General features: G+C 42.9%; 1 long non-coding RNA gene across 1 annotated transcript in view; it reads left to right on the top strand.

Annotated features, from left to right (window-relative positions):
- Positions 1 to 19,763, top strand: part of LOC126236009 (uncharacterized) — a 110,072-nt gene extending 90,309 nt beyond the window's left edge. The window contains exon 4 of the long non-coding RNA XR_007544861.1: positions 19,683 to 19,763. This is a non-coding gene — a long non-coding RNA (uncharacterized LOC126236009). The remainder of the gene's footprint in view (positions 1 to 19,682) is intronic.
- The last annotated feature ends 3,097 nt before the right edge of the window (positions 19,764 to 22,860 follow it).

Raw genomic sequence — 22,860 nt, 5'->3', positions numbered from 1 at the left:
GTACCTCAGCTGTTACAGAGTCTTATTTGGGTCAGAATTACAAATATGTCTTTGAATAATTTTTAACTTGAACCATTTTCTCATAAAACGAAAAAAAAGTGGGAAGCATACGTCCCACTGATCATTTCTGGAACCGATTTTCCTCGCAATGAATTTACTACAAATTAGTGTAAAATTTATGAACAAGGCTAATTTGCACCAATATTTAACATTAATGTATTGGAAATTAAATGTAACTCATTTTTGCCAATATGCAAACATGTGGTATACTTTATTATTTCCAACAAAAAATACATTTTGCTACTTAGTCAATATTACTTACATTGCGTGAAATTTTGGAAAGCAAGGTGAAATACAAAGTGGCACATTACAGGATGAACAAACATATTTTGTTCGTTTTTCAGTGTCTTTTGTGCTGCAAAACCTACACCGCCTCCTGGTCTTTTGCACCTTGGGAATATGAGACCCGACATTCATAAGTCTTACTTCCTGTGGCACTGCAGTGACACCTCTTTTGCTAGAACAGAAAGCAGGTGATGGGCCCTTCGTCATTCTTGATGAAAATCCATTTATCATCTGCCTTGCTAGTCTCATTCGATATGACAGCTGGTTTGCGCTTCGTCGTGACAGTCGAAATAGTACATAAGAGTTGACAATGGCTAAGCCAACAAAAAAATAAAATAGTCGGTGCCACCATTTTACTGATCGCCTGCCAACTACATACCTTTCTCGTAGCTGGTCAAAACGATCTACTCCACCCATAGTACTAAAACATGTACTACTTCAGGACATGAAATGCTGATTGTGGATCCATCTTTCAACTTTCTTTTGATGAGTACAACATCCTTAGGATTGTGTGCAGTGGAAAGGAGACAGACTGCTTTGCTATCTTGCCACTTAACAGCAGCAACACCAGATTTGAAAGCAAATGTAAACTCTCCACGGTTTAGACTTGGTAATTTACTCGCCACAAATGGAGGTGGGCCTTTTCTGTTTCCTCTGACGGTACCACAGCTATAAAGCCCCCGTTTTCTCAGTTCCTTCATTAGTCTAAATGTTGAAAAGAAATTATCAAAAACCACAGTTCTATTGGAATTAAAAAATGGTTTACAGAGTTCCAGCACTACTCTTTCACACATTTGGCAATCTTTGAATTCCCCTCTACTGGCAGCAGATTTACCTGTGTGGACATCAACATTTGAAATAAAACCTGTGTTTGCATCAGCAAGGCACCAAATTTTGTAACCTCTTTTTACAGGTTTCATGGGCATGTACTGTTTCAGTCTTGTTCTTCCTTTGAATGCAACCATTGACTCATCAACTGCAAGTGAAGTAGAAGGGTGATATACTTTGAAACAGCTTTTGTTTAAGGCTGAGATAAGTGGTCTGATTTTGTACAACTTGTCATAACCAGGATCGTTTGTTGCTGGCTGAAACAAATTATCATTGCAGTGAAGGTTCTCTATCATTTTCTTATAGCGAGCAAGTGTCATAACATTCGATACTGCATTTACATTTAGATATGGATCTGAGCTCCAGTAACTGGCTGCTTCAGGTAATTGGAGAATACCCATTACTATGATCATACCTAGAAAATCTTTTAGTTCCTGAACTGTGAGTTCCCTCCATTGTGCACTATTCATATGTTTGGCATACAAATTTGTTTGAAAGTAGATCTGTTGCATCATCAAATCATCAAGTAATTTTTCAAAATACATAAGTTAATTGTCTGCCAAAGCAAAGTTTACTGTTGGTTTTGGGTCGAACACTAAGGGTAAATTTAGTTCTTCAAAGTGAGTTACATCATCATCCCAGTGAGAATCTGTAAATTCACCAGTTTCATCATCTTGCTAAAAATTCACTCCACTTTCACTCGCAACACGGATGTTTTCATCTATCAACGAATCTAGTTGCACATCGGTGTTGACAATCTGTTCCATATAATTGTGTGTCCATGTTTCTAATGGTGTGCTTTGAGTAGACGAATGATCATGAGATGAAAAAACCTCCTTTAGATCATCATCATCATCATCAGCTTCAATTTCCGATTCTTCTGGATTATCTGGCAATGAAAGTAAAAAATCCAGTATCTCGCTGTCTCGCAGCTTCTGCATAAAGTAACAATAATAGTTCTAAACCACATACCGTACTTTTACTAGCACAAAATGTTACAGAAAAAAGTTCTTTCTCTGAAATATAAGTCCTACAACATCCTAAAATAAAGGATCTGTAGGGTCACACAATGGTTACTGGGACACGTGTCCCACTAATTGTAACTACTCTAAAAAACATTTTAGAAGTAAAATACGTTTTAGAAAGTGTAGTTGTCATTTGTAAATATCTAAGAAATTGAAAATTGCAAAAATACTTACTTCGGACATTTTTAGTAATCAGAATACGACTAAAACTGCCTCGAGACACAAGAAATTGAAGTTTTGGCGCGGAAACTCACGCGACAATGCACTGCAACAGTCACAGCCTTCTATGGACTGAGAATTTCAGTGCCTCGATTTTTTTCCGAGTTCAGAAGAGCTGCCAACAGATGGCAGGACTGAGCAGAAATATGCAACTCGCTTCCCAGTGTTTTAAATAAGGCCCAAAATTAGTGGGACATATGTGTCCCAGCAACCACGAAAGGGTTAAAACTGAAGAAGTTGAAGCCTCTACAGTTTCTCTTGGTCTTCCTTTGCCGGCTTGGTTGATAACATCATCTGGGAGATCGTAAGTCGAGCAATTCATGTTTTTAATCTTGAGTTGGTTTCTGATGAGAAGAAGAGAATTTACAGTTTGTTCAGAAAGTCTGTTCCGAAGCTTATTTTTCACAATATTCGTGGAGCTAAACACCCTTTCTACTTTGGTGTTTGAATGTGGTAAAGATAGAACAGCAATAGCGAAATCACTTAAATCCGTCAAGGTGTTTATTCCAATCGCATTTTTATATTCGGCTACTTTAGCCCAAAAGCTAATAGTGTCCCCGTTTAGCGGATTCCATCAACGAAGTGAATAGTTTGCCGCTGCTGCAAGATTTTGTCAATTTTTTCGTCAGGGTGTCCCATTTCTGTTACAAGATTAGTTAATGACATGTCTTTTGATTGTTTCAAAGTTTCTTCCTCACTCAAAAGTTGTCATTTTTTCTAAATCTTTTGTAGTTGGCTGGAAGTCTTTTTTGGATTTCTTCTCCTAACTTTAAAATCAATACACCGTTTTTTTTTATTCCTGCAATACTAACATTATGATTTACTGGAAGCTTCTGCACATGTGACTCAAAAAGATATCAGAGGTAGGGGACGGGATTAAGGTGATCTCTTATTTTGAGATCTGTGTAGTCTGTTGGTTGTTGCTGCCGTCGGCAACAAAATTCATTTGCAGTCTGAACGTAGCAAAGCCATCAAACAACTTAACAGTTTTACGGGGTTTGCTTTTTCACTCTCAAAGATTTTGATTGTCTGTTGCACGTCACCAAGAATTGTTTTCAAAAAGTGCATATAGAGTCAATTCTTTTATTTGAGTACATATTATAAAGCATCTCCACTGTGTAACATCGATCTTTAGTAGTCTTAAAATGCAATTTTAATTCATCCCACTGGGATAAAATTCTTGCTATAGCCGGTTCGATGTGTCACACGCTTTCAGTATTTTTAACTGTGCATCACCGCAATTAATTAGCTGAAAAATATTTTTATACTAAATTTGGCGCTTTGACGAGTGTGAGAACCAGGTGTAGGTTTCACAGACCAGAAACTCTGTTTCGTGGCAACGTTATTTCTGATGCGTGCGTTACTGCCAACTGTAATGAGTGACATACACAAGGTATCAAAATGAGATGTGGAAGATTGTGTTGCGTTTTCAGAATTTTATACATGTTGTGACTGGAACCAGTCATAACGCAGATGTTGTGGCTGGAACCAGTCATAACATCTGCGTTATCGGTTCCTATTGCAATTGAATTTTGTAGTTTGAGGCCGTCAGCTTTTAAACACTGTAAAAGTGCCGATACCATTCCAACGGCATCAGAACTCTCGAGGGGCTGAAATATCTTACGACGATCCCGAGATATTTCCTGATGCTTGCATCTGTTGATTCATCCCAATAATAAACTATATTTTTGGTCACCTTGTAATTCCTGGCACAGTACTCGTTAAAGCCTTTGCTATGGTAAGTGAGCGGGATTCACCTTATGACAAAGGATTTTCGCATAGATATCGATCGCGTGTACCTGAATGGTGGAAAATCAGACTTACATCCACTCTGTAATAACAATGAACCGTCAAGTAAGTTCGAAATGCAATCAAACGTCAGGATGGATCTAAAGCAAACCAGAAGATGCTACAAATGTGACAATAATACGGTCGCCAGCCTAATTAGGCATTAACTGAGTTTCCTCCCTGTACAAGTTGGTATATATTCATGCAAAACAATAAGTTGTAACACTGCATAATATAGTAGAATTTTAGAAGCAGAAATTCTATTAAACTGATAGTTTCACGTTCTGTTCTGATATGGCAAATCATGAATACGTAACACTACACTATAATGTTTACTACAAAACTTTATACTGTCTATTAATCTGATTAAAATTGGGCATAGGTTACCCTAGAAATTGTACTTTCATGCCACACACAATGTCAATTTTGATAAAGATAAAACACTGATAAATTTTGACTTTTATATTGACTTCAACTTTTGCTGGTCAGACCAATTTAGAACACATCAGAATTCAAATGAATGTATTTAAAAAATGGTTACTGAATTTATTATTCATTCAAGATTTCCAGTATATAAGTTACTACTCTTTTCATCTTATTTACTGCTCATTTAAATGCCTTTAAATCTGTCTCGAAATAATAAACTTCATTACTATATCAATACTGAAGTTACCTTTCGACTTCGTTAGACCTTCGCTATTCATTTACTGGTTCTTTAACAAAACATTTCTTTAAACACCATTCTAATATAGCTAGTTCTGCAACTAATTATGATTAACACAATTTTTAATTTTCATTTCGGGACATTCGGATTGCACAACGTTTGGAAAGGACGCTGTCTAGGTTAGTTGTGAGGATAATTAAATGATGGAAAAGTTCTGGTAAAATTTAAGTTATTATTGTACCAAACAAACACAGTTCACTCTCTGATCCATACGAATACAGTACTAAAAGTTTCAAACTGCTAGTATCGATGCGGCGGTTGGCGGGCGGCAAGGTGGCGAGGCACAGAGCACACATACAACCACAGCTACGGCTTTTGACGTATCGGCACTTTAAAATTCTTCTTAGCGTCGCAATACGTTTCCATTTAGTGCCTATGGAATTTTGCCACGCTGTGTGGGCGTTGGAACGACATACCCGTGGCTCAGTGAAACTGTCTTCCAGGAGAGCCTCCTCGCTCCAGAAAGTGTTGATCAAACCAATGCCAAACTCCAACTACTACTGAGCCCGTTGTGCCATGCAGTGCCCGCCCGAATTTTTCCCGCGCTCGCCTGCCATCCACCTTTTACCGCTCCCTGATAGACCGTGTATTCACCCGAGGTTTTGCATTCTACATATCCTAACACATTGCATATGTATGGACCAGACGCACTGTTACAATTTTAAACATCTTTCAACAGTTTCAACATTTGTTACATTTCAATTCTATTACAATATGACTCGAGATTTGACATAAACATTAATATTCACATTGAAATTTATTTACTGTATTCTTAACATAATGGCATGAAACAAAAAGAAATGAAATAAAAAAAATCAATTTCACAAGTTTATCGTAAAATCAGATGAAAAGAATTACTTATATGTGCAATAGTACAGAGTCGTTGTTGTTACAACCTATTTCACTTAAAAGTTCCTTTTTGAAATGAGGTGCTAGAATATAATTTATTAACTCCGTACATTTGGTTCTATGTAATTTCATGTCGTTTGTTGATTTCGAATGCTTAAAGCATTTTTTACACACGTCAGTGAAGTGATCAATGTTGGAAGTTGAGTTATGTTCAGCAATGTACAACGCTAACGTACACTCAGCTCTTGCACATGAATTACATGTTTTCACTGGTACTGTAGAAAATGTCACTTGCTTATTTTGAGAAATTAGTTCATATTTTCCTCTGTTTTTTTCGTTTCCAAATGCTTTTTCAAATCGTTAATTTTTGCATACATTTCGGACTGACAGCTACAATAGGCTTTAGTTGATTTTTTTATTTGTTTAGGGCGCCATAGTACTAAGGTCATTAGCGCCCAGTCACAAACGTTAGCGCACTAATAGCGTAGAAAAACGCAAGGGGGCAACACCAGAAAGTACTTACAAAGACGCAGATAAACAAAATAAGAGTTAGATCTTTTTGGGCAAGTCCGTCAATGTAATAAAACTAAGGACTCGAGCAGCTGCTCGAGCGTCATCAGCTAGAAGTTCCTGTAAGGTAGACGGCAGACACAGGACAGCACGAGAGTGAATAAAACGGGGACAGGACAATAAAACATGGCGCACCGTCAATGGATGACCACAGTGGCACTGGGGGGGGGGGGGGGGGGGTCACCTGACAACAGGTGGTGATGGCTAAATCGGCAATGCCCAATCCGAAACCTGGCCAAAATGAACTCCTCTCGCCGGAAAGGCGTGAGGAGGTCGTCCGAGCTGTCATGATCGGTTTAATGGCCCTAAGCTTATTTTAATGGAGAGAGGACCAAGCCTCATGCCACAACGAAGAAACGCGCCGACAGAGAACTCCACTAACATCAGTTGATGGGACACAAAAGGAAGCTGTCCGAGGCAGGACGACAGCAACCTTGGCCACAGCATTAGCAGCTTCGTTCCCAGGCACACCAACGTGGCCAGGAATCCACAAAAAAAGGACACGAGCGCCGGTATCAGCTATCGACTGAAGGGACCATTGAATTCGTTGCACGAGAGGGTGGTCCGAATATGGGTCACGGAGACTCTGAATGGCGCTCAAAGAATCAGAGCAGATGGCATAGGGAGAATGACAATGGCAGCGGATATACTGAACAACCTGATAGAGGGCAAAAAGCTCAGCTGTAAAGCTTGAACCGTGGTCAAGGAGCCGGTATTGAAAGGTATCATCTCCAATGTCAAAGGCACATCCGACGCCAGCAGTAGTCTTGGAGTCATCTATGTAAATAAAGACATTATTAGAGAGCCTCCAACTAAGTTCGACAAACCTCGAACGGTATATCGGATCCGCGGTCCTCTCCTTTGGGAGCGAGCTGAGTTCAAGGTGAACGCGAACCTGAGCTTGGAGCCAAGGTGGTGCCGGGCTCTCACCCACTCGAAAAGTCGTAGGGAGGGTAAAATCAAGTTGTTGAAGCAGGCGACGAAAGCGAACTCCAGGAGGTAACAGGGCAGAGACATACAGCCCGTATTTGCGGTCGAGAGAGTAGTCAAAGAAGGAGAAGTATGACGGGTGGTCGGTCATTGACATAAGTCGGCAGGCGTACCGACAAAGCAACATATCGCGCCAGTAGTTTAGCGGTAATTCGGAAGCTTCGGCATATATACTCTCAACAGGGCTGGTGTAGAATGCTCCAGTCGCCAGACGTAACCCCCGATGGTGGATAGAGTTTAGACGACGTAAGATGGACGGCCGGGCAGAAGAGTAGACAAACCTCCCACAATCCAGCTTTGATCGGACAATGGACCAATATAAGCGAAGCAGGACCTTTCGATGTGCTCCCCGTGGCGTACCGCTGAGAACACGGAGGACATTTAGGGAACGGGTACAACGAGCAGCTGAGTAAGACACACGTGGAGACCAGCAAAGTTTCCTGTCAAATGTAAGACCTAAAAATTGTGTTGTCTCCACGAACGGGAGAGCAACGGGACCGAGATGTAAGGATGGTGGAAGAAACTGTAACGCCAGAAGTTCATACAGACCGTTTTCTCACCGGAAAAACGGAAACCGTTAGCGACACTCCAGGAGTATAGGCGGTCTAGACAGCGCTGAAGACAGCGCTCCAGGAGACGTTCTCTGAGCGCTGCAGTAGATCGTAAAGTCGTCCACGAAAAGGGAACCGGAAACGTCAGCTGGAAGGCAATCCATTATTGGATTGATAGCTATGGCAAAAAGGGCCACGCTGAAAACGGAGCCCTGGGGCACCCCATTCTCCTGGCGAAAGGCATCTGACAAAACAGACCCCACACGTACCCTGAACATTCGATCCATTAAAAAGGCATTAATAAAAAGAGGGAGGCGACCGCGAAGGCCCCAAGTGTGCATGGTGCGGAGAATGCCCGCCCTCCAACAGGTGTCGTAAGCCTTTTCCAAATCGAAGAACACAGCTACCGTCTGGCGCTTACGCTAAAAGTCGCGAGACTAGGCAGCATGGTCGCCCATGCAGTTGATGCAGCGAGGGGACGGAGGTGGATAGTCACCCTCATGGGCGTCCCTGCCACAGGTAACGCATTTAGCCGTACTTGAACAAGACTACCGTGTATGGTTAAACCGCTGACATTGGTAACACCTTGTAGGCTGGGTACATACGGCAGAACAGAAATGATCTCATAACCCGCTTTAATTCGTGAGGGCAATTGCACATTGTCGAATGTCAGGAATATGGTTTGGGTCGGTATGAGGTCGTTGTTGACCCTTTCCACGACCCGATGGACGGCCGTCACTCCCTGATCAGAGAGGAAAGACAGAATCTCCTCATCAGTTAGTCCTTCGAGTGACCTGGTATACACCACGCCACGCGATGAATTCAAGGTTTGGTGGGCCTCCACCCGTGCAGGAAATGTGTCTAAGAGAGGGCCTGGAAGGCGCTCTCTGTCTCCAACAGCAAGGTACCGTTGCACAACCGAGTACAAGATTTCACTGGGCCTGCAATCGCATCTACACCCTTCTGAATGACGAATGGGTTGACTGTTGAGAAATCGTGACCGTCAGGTCTCGTGACAACAAGAAACTTCGGTGCTGGTGATAGAAGTTTCGGAACAGGAGTTTCATCTAGCTTTCTTTTTTGGGCAGAAGACAGGGAAGAAGAAGAAGAAGAAGAAGAAGAAGAAGAAGAGAAATCCATTGCGGATGAATGCCCCATGATTGCCAGCGTCTCAGATGGCGCGCTCCTGCATTGTGGGGGCCCTCTCAGAGGGCACTCCCGTCTCTTAGGTGATTGGTCACACCTCCCGAGAAACGGACGGAGGGACCAATCGGCACGGTCGGAAGGAAACAGCTCAGGCAATCACCCCTCCCTGGGCCTGGCCTTTACCAGAGGGTACGTGCGTGCCTGTACTTGTCTATCCAGGGCGGGGAACTACGCGTTACCCCGTCACCAGCTACGCGTGTGAATGCATGGGTCGGCCTTCAGACACATACAGGGAGGAAAGAAGAGAGGAAAGAAAGAGAGGGATAGAGGGATAGAAGAAAGAATCTCAAACGCCGAAGCGGAGAATAAGACACGGAAAAGAAGACAAGGAGACTAGGGCAAGGAGAATGAGGCAGAGATAGAAGGAAGGGCATGAAAGCAAGGAGAAGAGTGAACGTAGGGAAAGACCAATAGAGGAAGAAAGCGTGAGGATGGAGAAAAAGGAAACAGGATCCTGGAGTTTTCAAACGTCCATCTCCGGACGAAGGCTCGATACATTGCCCCAACAAGAGGGATTGTGAAGGGGAGGTAAGGGGGAGGAGGATTGGTGATGAGGAGGGATGGGGAAGGGGGGTAGGGCAGCCCGTAAAGGAAGGAGAACTGCACTAGCTCGGGGCCCCGTGCTATCCAGGCTTTAGTTGAGTTACCTGGCACAGACTTCAACCAATGTTTGAGCTCCATGCAGTTTGCCCACTCTTTTCTATAACTCTGGCTGTATACTTTTCTTTTAGGCGGCACTTCCATGACTTTTTTTTTTATAACTGTGTTAATTCCACACAACTACTATCGTTACACAGTCAAAACCGATAATTTGTAAACAACTGCAAGAACTAACGACACCGCAACACATCGATACAACTAAAATGAATATGACATTCCAAACAGTCCAGTTCCAATACAGTATTCTTGTTCTCACTCCTTGTTGAGTCACGAAGCTCCTACAGTTTTTCTGCAGGTTCGCTACTGCAGTGCCGCCAAGCGGCTGCTCTGTACAAACGCTGCGAAACGATTGTGCGTTTTGTAAGTGAAGTGCAAAAGGACATTCAAAATAAAAATGCGGTCGTATTTCGGACTTATTATGCCACTATAAATTGCAGCAGTTTTCAAAACTATCACGTTTTCGATTTCCAAAGAATGTTGTGAGAAATGTGAATAATTATTATAGGAATTTAAAAAAATTCCCATTTTAACGTACTTACACTTTTAGGCTTGCGAGAAAATATTTACATTTTCTATTCACTCTTTTGGATCAGTACTTTGATACTTAACGAGACTGGCAAAAATATCTATCATCTTTTCATGATGTTACTACTGTGTAAATGGGTGACCGTTTTTCGGATACAAATAAGCTTGTCAGTTGACAACTTTTCCAGTCTGTACCTATTAATATACTAGTATTTGGTTTCATAATTAAGTTTCATTAGAAAAGAAAAGTAAGCAGATTAAGGAAATATGTGGATCTTTTTGTACATAATTAAGATAGCCGTGTATAAGTTTGCAAGAAAATTGTTAAAATTAGCAGGTCGTAAGAAAGTTCATGATAGCAAGGAAGCGTTTCGAATCTCAATTGACTACATTATGTGAGTATAAACGAAGAGTTTAATTAAAGTCTCTATCGGATACTGGTGGTGTAAAAGTATTTTGCGGTACAATATGCATGCGTTGAGTTTTTCTCCAGAGAGTAATCTTTTATTTTCCCACCCCACAAGGGGAAGTAGGGAAGTAAAGGAATGTTGATATTTATTAGGAAGAGAAAATTAGCACAAAACTGAGGATGTAACGGTGGTCCATAGCCGAAAGTGACTGAGTTTTAAGACCGACTCATATGCAAAAGATTTAAAAGGTAACTTAGTCTTGACTGCCTAAAAAGTCGCAATTTTTTTTCTGCTAAAGCCACAATTTTGCCCGCTAAAAGTTCATAAAATCCGCTAGTTCTAGCGACTTTGTCGCTAGAACGGCAACACAGTCCCACCACGAAACATTGCATTTTCACTATCGGCGGTTGAAAGTACTTGAAATGTAAAATTTTGAAAAACACAGCCCTCAGTCGCGAACACAATTAATTTGTAACCTAGGTTTCGGTGTCACAAGGGACACCTTCTTCGGACAAAATTAAAACTAAGTGTTACAGCATAACGTACCAAAAAATATGAAAAATAGATAGAATTAAAGTAAAATAAAGTAAAATGCAACATAGGTGCAGGCCACTATAGTCCGTGAGACGAGTGATTGGTACTGACAGTTCCGGCGGGCAGACGGCGCTATTGCCGAACGTGGCTCACAGCACACGGCGCCCTGTCTGCTACACGCATTCTCTAGCAGCAGAAATAAAAGCGAGACAAAATACAAGTCGTATTGGTACGCGTGAATTTATTTAAAGTTGATGCTTGAAATATATTAACTCGGGTGTTCCATCATTCCAGCCTCTACGTAAAGAATGGCTGGCATTGACCCAAGTTTCATCTAACCACACTATACTTTTGAATTCCACACCCATGACCCTGCGCAGAAATCTGCACCGCCATGCAACTACATCTGTCCTTTCCATTAATATTTTGCGTCGGTTAAACAGTGAATAGCTGAAGCCTATGTCTTTCAACACTGTACGCAATGAAAATTTCCTCCCTTTAAAAAGATCGTCTCTCTGAAGCGACACCAGTAATTTAGATAGAGTGGGATGTTCCCTTCTCTTATAATAGCTGTATATATGACGACGAATAGCGTCTTTCTGAAAATCGTCCAAAGCTGTCACCTGCTTATTTCTCGGTCGCTTCTTTCCTGGTGTGTGCAGCTTTGTTGTGCCACTCTCGTCACAATCTACACTATACTGTTCTTTCCCTATCTTTACAACAGTGTTCTTACTTATTTTCAATGCTGCTGCAGTTCTCTTCACAACCTGAACAACAGGAAATAAGGGCCCACCTTTGTCGTTTCCTTTCTCAAAGTAATCCCTCACAGAACACACGAATTCACGGGCCTGGGTGTGTAGCACACTTTTCTTCCTCCGTTTCACTTCTTGTGTTGGGCTGGTACTACCCGCCGCACTAGACACTGTTTACAACGAAACATAAACAAAGAAACACTAAAAACAACAAAAACGAAATAAACTGCGAATTCAACTTCAGACAAACGACCGCACCGCCTGCACGCGAGACACTGGTAAGTTTCATAAGCGCGCGCGACCGGGTTTCAGAGCGGCAACGTGGCCCTTGCTACCCTCTCAAAGTCAGGCCGTCATTGGCTGCCTGCCTGCGGTCGCTAGGCAACGGAAAGACGCTACCGAGCTGCCAATACCAAAGACTCGTCTCCCAGACTATAGGGGCTGCCATGTGTCCTCTGCTGTGTTGACTGTAGCGGAGGAGACGTGGCAGCCCCTAGTGCTTGCACCTATGTTGCATTTTACTTTTATTCTATCTATCTTTCGTATTTTTTGGTACGTTATGCTGTAACAGTTTTAATTTTGTCCGAAGAAGGTGTCCCTTGTGACACCAAAACCTAGGTCACAAATTGTGTTCGCGACTGAGGGCTGTGTTTTTCAAAATTTTGTATTATACAACAGTCACTGATTGACAGCCATGTTAAAAACCTTACTTGAAATGTGTTTTCGTGCACAAAGATTGCGCAACTCTCTCACGTTTTCCAAATTTGCACTTTGGTCTTGCTGATATTGCACTTTACATTTGACCACTTTTCCGTAACGGACGAACTATCTCGCGCAAGTTTTAGCGTGTTAGGCTCGCTGTTTTCTTGTTGTATTTTCGAAATATCCGTTTTCAAACTGCCGATTATGAATTGTAAGCTCGTTATGCGTTCATTCAGTTTCGTGATTTCGTCCTTGTAATTTTCACACGATTTCTTTTTTACGGCAAAATTTGTTTTTCTGGAAGGGCACTTGCTTAACTTTTACTCTAGCCGCCATGCTCTACAGGTGGGAAAACACTTTCATCATTGTTCATCTCGCTGCATTTTTCTTCAAGTTCAAGAGCAGCGAATTTATTTGTGACAATATGTTCGCACTTTTAGTTTTGTTCTGCACAACATTCCGTAATACGCTGATTTTTGGTCGGCGCCATGTGTCATTGTTTACATCGGAATTGCTGAAACGGCAACGGTCTTTTTGAGGAACTTGGTTCTCTAAATTTGCATATTTTTCACTCAGAGCTTTGTATTTTAACAAGTCGATTTCACTTTGGAGTTCTTTTATAACTCGTCTTTGTCCCTTAAAACTTTATTGATATTTCGTTGGCACGTTTCTGTAATGCACTCCTGACATGACCACACGAAATCATTTGTTACAAATTTTACACACATTTTTGAACACTTCTCATGAAACCAAAAGCTACATATGGAGCACCGAATGCCCTTCACTATCTTTTGTATGCACAGTTTACACTTGTTACCGGTATTAAAATTTTCTCACGATCGTTCTCACTTGCGTCTTTAATCTGCGCCACTTTGTTCTGGTCTATAACCCGCCATACCCCCAGGTCAGTTGTCTTTTGCAAATATAAAACCCCCCTTAGGTATTTTATATGAGGTCCTAATGTTCCCTGCATTGGCATCATCAAATTTGACTTTCACCAATTTTAACGCTTCATCAGCATTCTGGTATCGCCTCACATTTCTACACACATCACTTATTACATCTTTTCCTTCTACCTCTTTAAAAAACTGATTTTAGATGTTCTATCTTTTCCTGTCACCTTAGTTGGAACCTCTGCACCTTCAGGCAATCTAGACAGTGCATCCTTGTCAACTTGTTAAGCAACAGTCGGCAATCTTTTAAAAATGTTAGTGCCCGATGGTCTCTATGTATAATGTATGACAACATTAAATCACAATGCAGGCATTGTATATTGGAACAGGGAAGTAACATTGGGCATACATGAATATAGAGATGTCTCACAAGGCATTTCAGTATTGTGCCTAACACAGAATTAATCTCATACCTGGTGTGGTGTGAGGAAGCTCTTGCTGCCATGGCATACCAAAACCTTGCTGATCACACTCAGTGTCAGGCTCTGTAAGTAAACAATTAAACATTAAATCACAATGCATGCATTGTATATTGGAACAGGGAAGTAACATTGGGCATACATGAATATAGAGATGTCTCACAAGGCAATTCAGTATTGTATGTAACACAGAGTTAATCTAATACCTGGTGTCCTATTTTGGACCTGTTGCTGCATTGGTTGACTCAAAGTTTGTTGCACATATGAACTGACAGGTATAGGATTTTAAATCATGTTCCATACATAGAACAGAAAAATTGAACTGGAGATGTGTGAAATAGGAGATATATCACATGCAGTGTGGTCCGCTTCATGGAATTACCATCACATACCAGGTGATGCTTGTTGCATGTCTCACTGCTGTGTGTGCCACTGTGTTTTCACTCAGTAATTCTAATGGTATACTTAATCTGCCATACAGAGAAAGCACGTTATTCTCCAAGCGTTTACTCAATGCGGCATATTAAATTTTCATCATATTTTATTTCAGTCATCACCTAATGTATTATTTTTTGGGGGTTCTCAGAAAACTTAATTCCTTAATGCTTTTAGACTACAAAAAATACTATCCGAGCCATAGTGGGAGCTGAAACATAACCCACAGGTTTTTCAGGGAGAGTGATTCAGTCACAGACTAAAACTACATGAAAAAACTCCACATCACATGAACATGAAATTTATAAATAATATCTGAAAGGGGAAGTATGACTAAATAGTAATAATAATACTGAAGCACACATGGTAAGATATCTGAAAGATATTGATACTATATCATACTGTAGAAAATGTACCGAATGATGATAATGTCAAGTATCAGCCCTATCTGTCTAAAGAAGTAACACCATATGCACTACCACAATCGGTGATAACCATGTATTGTCTACCTGAAGTAGTCACTACATATGTATTATAACCTAAATTATGGTTATCAGTTTGTATAAAGAGGTGGAATTGATAGGGCACTTATGTCACTATCTTCATTTGTATGAGGCATTTTATGTAATGATAAAATTTTGAAGTGATTTTCATGTCAGAATGTTCATACTACATCCCAATGTAGAACTAATCACACCAGATTTGGGCACATGAACATTTAAAATATTTTAATATTAAATGCAAATAGTTGCAAATTAATGGTACAGACCTTCATCCAGAATTGTTCTCAGGATGTTGTTGGTTTCTTCTGCATTAGGAACTGCCATGGGTATGTGGCCTGAGGAATTTGTTTTCTTCACTGGAAACAGTCTCCTCTGCAGTTCAAGTTTTCTCTTGTAACTCCTTTGTGGGCTAATGAAAGAGATACCACTACTGGTGTGAACAGCACCTACATTAACCTTCAATGAAGTCACCATTTTGTTAGCCAGCTGAACTTCAGTAGCTGATGTACCAGAAACAATTTCTTAAAACCTAGAAATAATTTTTCTCTTCTCTTCTGCCAATGCTTCTGGGGTGCAGGAATTAGCATTTCCACTTACTTGCTTCAGAATCACTTCTTTCTCATTAATGCAAGACATATCTCCAACATTTGTAGCTACTGCATCTTGTAATTCAGAAATTTCAAAAGGATTTTGTTCTGTACTGTCTAGTTGGCAAACATTATGTATATGCTAGCACATATTTAACTTAATGCTATAATCAATACACGTGCAGGAATACCTATGAATGCACACCTTACAGTCAGTGCACACTAATTTACAGTTACAGAAGATATTATTTTCTTCTACAAAGTAAACTTCATGTGATTTTGTGGCTGGTACTTCCCAACCTCTGCCTACCTTCCTAATTGAGTCCTTATTCATCAGAATGCTGCATTTGTGTTTACGGCGAATGTTTTTCATTTTACTTGTTAGCTTCCCTTTCTCGTTGACAATGAGCCTGTCAAACAGCTTTGCTGTTACAAGCGACATCAAAGCGGATATACCTTTGTCCAAACGTTTTACCTGCTTTGCATTAGCATGTATATATTTCAATGTCTTATGCATGCTCTCCAGGTGCAGGTGCATGTTTGTGTTGAGTCCGGATCGCATCCTATGACAATATGCCCAACATTTCACATTTTTTTCATAATACGTCTTGAAATAGTGACCAAATTCTAAAGTCTCTGAATCGCTGTTGAGTTTCTGCAATGCTTTTACCAACGATTCTTGAAACACAGCAACGTCTCTTACCTGCATTAACGATTTAACAAGTTTGTACACCTCGTTTCTCTTGTCCAAACTTCTAATTTTGCTCTTAATATTGGCCCTCCAGGCTCTATCGATGTGCCAGGTACAGAAAAGTCTCATTTCAGGATGTCCCATTGTTTCGTTCCAAGCAATACCATACGATTCTGCCAGGTCCGTCATGAATACTTTTGGGGAAATCTGTCCAACCTGAGACTTAACACAATTGAAAAATATACTCAAAACATCTGATTCATTCCTGTTAGATATGAGGAAAGCACATGGAAATCCTTGCCTCATATCATCCAGTACAAGTAATGTTGTAACTTCAAAATCATAGCCATTTAGGCCATGAGTTCCATCGACACAAATACAGTCACTTCCATATTTAGTTAATATTTCGCCTCGTGTGTTGTTCATTATAATTAATACAAAGTCTTCACTTTTCAGTTCAGGGTACAGATCATTAATTGTTTCTTGAGGCTTATAGAACAATACACATGGATTGTCACTTTGCTGCACTTCTTGCACCCAAGCTTCAACGCTGATCGCATCATTTGAATGTCTGACTTTGAAGACAGGTTATACACAGCTGCTATGTTATGCAAATCCTGCATCGTTGTAAGATGCACCCTCTCCAAATTAGAACTCTGCACTGTTTCTTGAATGTTTTGGAGGACAGTAGGAAATGGGATTCCTGCAGCAATGTCTTAAGCTATCTTCATCCGTTCTTTTTCCGTCAGGTTGAGATGACTTAGGTCCAGATCGTGACCAACGTGAGTGGACACAAAAGTAACGTGGCATTTTCCTTCTTTGTATTGGACTTTTATCTCTGCAGGGCACTTGCCGTTAATTTTGTTGCTTCCTGTCAATTTCAGGTATCGTCTCCCATCACCTTTGGAGGTAAACTGACCTGAGCGATGGCAAACGTAATAACATGTGGGGCCATCATCGTAAAATTTAGTTCCACAGCTTTTAATGAATTTGGAATGTGTAGCACATTCCATTTCTTGTTTCCATTTTAAAAATTCTTCTTCACTGGAGAATTCCAGGGCTTCTGGTTTCACACATAATTCATGTGCAGACTGGAAATGATCCATCCAGCACTTTTTTGAATCGGTTTCAAATGCACACATTGTACACTTAAACGATTGCTGTTGCGGTTGGCCACGAATATTTTGTTGGCGGCGTTTTAAACTACCTTTACAAGTAAAATCCTTGTCGCATATGTAGCATTGGTATGTACACGAAGGTTCCTTATCTGTAACAGGAGGCATCATTTCGCTCAGCTTCTGTGGATGGACTGTGGACATATGCCTCTTCAGAGTCTTGCGGTAACTATACTCGTTGCCGCAAACTTCACACTTAAAAGAACTCATTATTAAACACTATTACAACACACGAAACGCTTTTCACACGTGAATAGTTCACACACAGATGGTACACGATAAAACACACCCAAAACACTTTTAACACTATAAAACACTTTTAACACTTTTCACAGGGAATACACGATAAAACACTTTTAAAAGCAAAACACTTCACACGCGAAATGTGTTAAATAAATCGGCTAAAAGAACAATGCTCTACTGCAACGTGTAGCTGAACGCGGAAACCACATGGGTCAACTGAAACGATGCCCAGTCCACGAACAAAGACTGGGAAAACCGGTGGTGAATGGGCGGGACTTGTTCCGGGTGAAATCCTAGCGCTAACGATTCCTGGGCCCGGGTAAGCCCGACACAAAAGGAGCAGGTATTGGGGTGCGTATCTCTCACATTTGTGAGTGGGCGCGGTTTTCGTAGATTCGCCTAGGGGGATGTGCGCCTGTTGGACTTTCGCCTGGGAAGGAGGCCCTGGTGCCTTAAATTGCCCTGTGCTAGCCATGTCCCTACCTCATCTGGCTATTCCAGAGGAATCTCGCCTAGTAATCCTACGTGCGCCTGATTTAAGACACAGGTTTGCTTTCCGGTATCAGGCGTACCGTTAGGTGCGTTTTGCGCGCAAGTTATAGCCGAGGTCAAAAAACGCAGCGCCGTGCAGTGACAACCACGCGTCACCGGTATCCGCCCGCGCGCGCGCGATTCGCTCCCCTGCCAAGTTTCTGCTCCGGTTTTTCCAAGGCCGCGTAATCGGTAGTCGCTCGCCAGAGCCCGTAGCAACTGCCAGCCACGTGCTCTGCGGCGATGGTCCCATTGCTAGGCCATATGGTTGTTTATAAATGTTTCCATTAAAAGTAAAGTAGTTGTAACTTAGCGTTAGCTGAAGGAGTTCTCTGTGTACGGAAGTTTCTTGTGTTTCATAACGTGCTTTTGCATTACTGTTACAGCTTCTTGTATGGGTACGTTTGAGTAAAGGTTGATGATATCAAGTGATATAAACTGAGCACCTTAAGGGAGCTTTCTGGTTCTTCAGGTAGTATCATGCTGTTTTTATGGAATATGTTGTTTCATATGTATAATTTTTCATCAGTATGTTGTCAGTTTTTGTGACAGTTTGTATGCTGGGATATTTATAGAACGAACGAACGAACGAACCGGGCTTCAGCAGGGGCCCCCCGACCCCTGGTTGGCGGAGTGCTAGTAGGCTTAACCTACTTTGCCTCCAAGTCTTCTTTCTTGTGGTAAGGTTTATTCTTCTCTTTTCATTGTTGTCTTCTCGTGGCCCTTCTCAGGTAGAATAAGCTTCTTGTTGTCTGCTATGCAGAAACTGGGTGGGCCCATGGCAGGCCGACTTTACTGCTCCCGGCGCGGACGGCGTAGGGAGCACCTTATTTCGACGGCTGTTGAACAGCCGCCGCTGAGGCGGTCATCACTGCTTCAGCAACTCTCTGCAGCGTGTCGGCAAGGTGTGTTACCTTGTCGATTGCCGCAGAGAGTGCGGAGATTGCTGCAGCCAGCCCTCTTTCATGCGCTGCTGTAGTGGCGCGTTGGCTGGTTGCTGCTGGTTGACGTGTGGCGGCTGGCGTGTTGCCACGCCTTTCGCCTCCCGTCGATGCGTGATCTTTGCGCGCCTTCCCCTGGACGTGGTCGGCGCGCTGGTCTTCTGGTGTGCGCTCGCGCGCACGTTTTCCAGCGCGCATGCGCCGGCTTCTGTTGCCCCCTTCAGTGGGGACGGTGGTGGCAGCATTGGCTGCCGGCGTCGGTCTTGCGTGTGCCCTTTTTTTTGTCACGTGGTGTTTACAGTGCCTTCGGCTTCGCCGAATCTACGTGTACTTTTGTGTGGGTTCTGTTGTTATTCTCTGGGATTATATTTTTATTTGACAAAAACAAATCGTGCGCTTTGGAGGGCATGGTCGGTAACAATAAGGCCTTGCGGCCCCCGACCGTCCTCGATTTATGGGGCGTGGGTTTATGGTTGTTGGGTTCTGTGAAGTGGGTGCTGCTTCCCACTGCTTTTCTTTTGTACAGTTGCGCCAGTCGGCCGCTCGGCGAGATGATGTCGTTCCGTGGCGGCCGCTGTGCTCGTTGTTGCAGGATGATGGTCGTCCCCACCTTGGCGGGGTACGGTGTTTCCCGCCGCTTGCCCGCTGAGGACGGGCGTCGTGCATTCGTAGGTCTGCAGCTGGTCTGCGTCTACATTTTAACATTGACTCTATATCATCTAGTCTAGTGTGGTTTACTCTAGTTTAATCTCTGATGCTAAGGGTGGTCGCACAGCCGACAGAGAGAAGGGGGGGGGGGGGTGAGGAGTGGGCTTAGTCACTACGTCTTACTTTAGTTTGGGTTCCTACGCTACTAGTTACTTGGGAGCAAAAGCGGTAAAACAAAGGCAAATCAATTTAAACATTTATCTAAACACTATTGGATCTCAACAAGGGAGCACAAATCGGCTAGACAAATTAACTACAAACCAAGGCAAAACCAATTTAAACATTTATCTGTTCCCTATTGGTTCCCAACAAAGGAGCAAGGATTAGCAAGGACAAAATAACAAGGGTATATTATATCAAAGGGGAATGCTAATGGACTAAACTAGAACAAAAAACATACTAAACAATTAAGCTATTCACTATTGTTTGGCAGAAGGATTGGGAGGATTCGCTGCAGTATTAGGTACCATGACGACTGATTCTGAAATCGTGTTCAATACAGTGTTAAGAGCAGATGAGGCTGAATTCGTTCCTCTGGAGGTCAAGTTGGCGTGTCAGAGGAATGTATCTCTTCTTGCCGGAATTTGATGGAGACCAGTCGCTGCAAATATATCTAATAATTTGTTGCATCCTGTACTCCCACAAGACATAGGTCGCTGAAGCCAGAAGGAACTTACTATATAACTCGGAGGAGTCTGGACAATTTCAGGAGGATCAACTGGATTTTCTCGCAAAAATATTCTCTGTTGGCCTTTAGGCATGTGTGTTAATAAATTTGATGAGGTATTCACTATCGCTTACTAATCTACTCATCTAATCTACAGCGTCTTGTATGATTAGGCGTGGCACTGTCTGCCTGTGCCATGTTCTGGGTCTCACAGTACCTGTGTCCCTCAGTTGTCTACAGTTTTCTCTTAGTGTTTCTAATTTGTCAAATAGTGTGTTTACTAATCTTTTAACAGTATCTTGTATCCGTTCGATTTCCACTGTTTCGTGGAGCTCGCGTATGGGTGTCCATGGTGGGGCGTCTAGAATCCACCTTAGTACCTTGTTTTGCACCCTTTGCAATTTCTTGTCGTTGGTCTGGCACGTGATTCCCCACGCAGAACACCCGTACGTTAGTGCTGGGAGGACTGTTGTATAGTGTTCTCGTTGTTTCCATCCGCGTCTCCCTGCTGAGGAAGAAGGGCAGAAGGGCTTTTGCGAGATTTATACCTCTCTTCCTCTTTTCCCCGATGAGGAGGTAAAACAGCATTTTTTTTGTCTAGTGTTACACCCAGGTATTTCGCGGAGTCCCTCCACGGTAATTCCTGGGCGTTTAGAGACAGCTGGTTTCTGAGTACCGGCCGCTTTCTTGTGAAGTAGACAGCTGTAGTTTTGTCTGCGTTTAATGTCATTTTGTTTCCCCTACACCAGTCTTCTACCATGTCTACCTGTCTTTGGAGGCGTGCTATGTTTGAGTGGTGCTGCCTGCCACTCGTGTAGAAGGCTGTGTCATCCGCGAATTGGGCTATCCTGGCATGCGGTGACAGGGGGATGTTGTTTGCATATGTGTTGAAGAGTGTGGGTGATGGTACCGACCCCTGGGGGATGCCCGCCCTCAGGGTCTTTCTTGAGGAGCGTTTTCCGTCTACCTCAACAAGGAACGTCCGGTCTGTCAGAAAACTGTCTTATCAATTTTGTGTACACATCGGGGATCGTTGTGTTGTGATGTATCTTGAAGGTCAGGTTGTCGTGCCAAACCTTGTCGTAAGCCGTTTCCCAGTCGAGGAATATTGCTGCTGTTGAATTTGTGTAGTTGAAATTGTGTGTGATGTGTTCTGTTAGTCGAAGGACTTGTAGCTCTGCAGAGACCTTTTTCTGGAACCCGAATTGTTCCGGTCTGATGGTTTCATCGTCTATGAGACACTTGTTGATCCTGTCCAACACTACTCTTTCAAGCGTTTTCCCCAGTGTGGAGAGTAAGCTGATTGGACGATGGTTCGCCGGTAGTTTTGGGTCTTTCCCTGCCTTTGGGATTGTAATAACTTTTGCTGCCTTCCAGACCGCAGGGAATTTTTGTAGCATCAAACACGATTCCCTGGGGTCCTAGCATTGCCCTTTTGGCTGGTCGCTGCTGTCGAATGTTTTTGACCAGTTGCCACTCGTCCTGGGTTTGGAGGCAGAAGGTTTCCATCCTGTCTTCCCAGGTTTCTGCGCGCCATTCTTTCAGAAGCTTTTCGAGTTCACGAGACAGTCTGTTCATTTCTCTCCGCTCCCGCGGGTCTCTGCTTCTTTGCCACAGTTTTCTGTGTCTGTTTTTCTGGCATCGGAGCTCCCGCAGTAGCGAGGGAGTTTTGTTTCGTGTCTTTCCGGTAGTATTGTAGTTGTCCTGGTCTGCTTTATGGCTGCCTGTATTTTGGATGTCAGGTATTCGACAGCATCGTCCAGCTTTTCCTCTGACGACAGGTCCAGTGTTGGGTTTATTGTGTCTGTGAGGACCCTGCGATACTGTTCCCATTTCATCTGTATCACTTTTGCGCCTGGGCGCGGACGGCGGAGGGAGCAGTCGGCAGTCTTCCTAGCCTGCTGCCCGTTTTGGCGAGCTATTGCGGCTTTGAAAACTTCGCAGCCGCGGTAGCTCTCCACGTGTGGGCCGCTGCAGTTCGCACACTTGGGAGCGTGCGACCGCGGTAGCGGACACAGTCTGCTGGCGTGGGCCCCGGCACACTTCACGCACTTCTCGGGGAAGGAGCAGTGGCGAGCCATGTACCCCATCCCCTGGCAGCGGAAGCATTGTACCAGGCCCCTCTTCTGCTTGAGGTTTTCGACGGTGACCTTTGTGTTGGCCACCCTCGTCAGCTGGTAGAGCCGCCTGTTTTCTGGTGTGTCGGTGGCGATCACCAGAAGTGACGGCGACTCTTTGTGAGTGACGTGCGACTTCACGCGCGTCACATTGCGCACGCGGAATTCGAGCTCCGTCAGTTCTTCGTGCAGCAGCTCGGTTTGAGCCGCCA

This window comes from Schistocerca nitens, chromosome 2 (genome assembly GCF_023898315.1).
Source record: "Schistocerca nitens isolate TAMUIC-IGC-003100 chromosome 2, iqSchNite1.1, whole genome shotgun sequence".
NCBI lineage: Eukaryota > Metazoa > Arthropoda > Insecta > Orthoptera > Acrididae > Schistocerca > Schistocerca nitens.
Note: the sequence above shows the minus strand (reverse complement) of the source record. Positions and strands in the feature narration are given on the sequence as shown.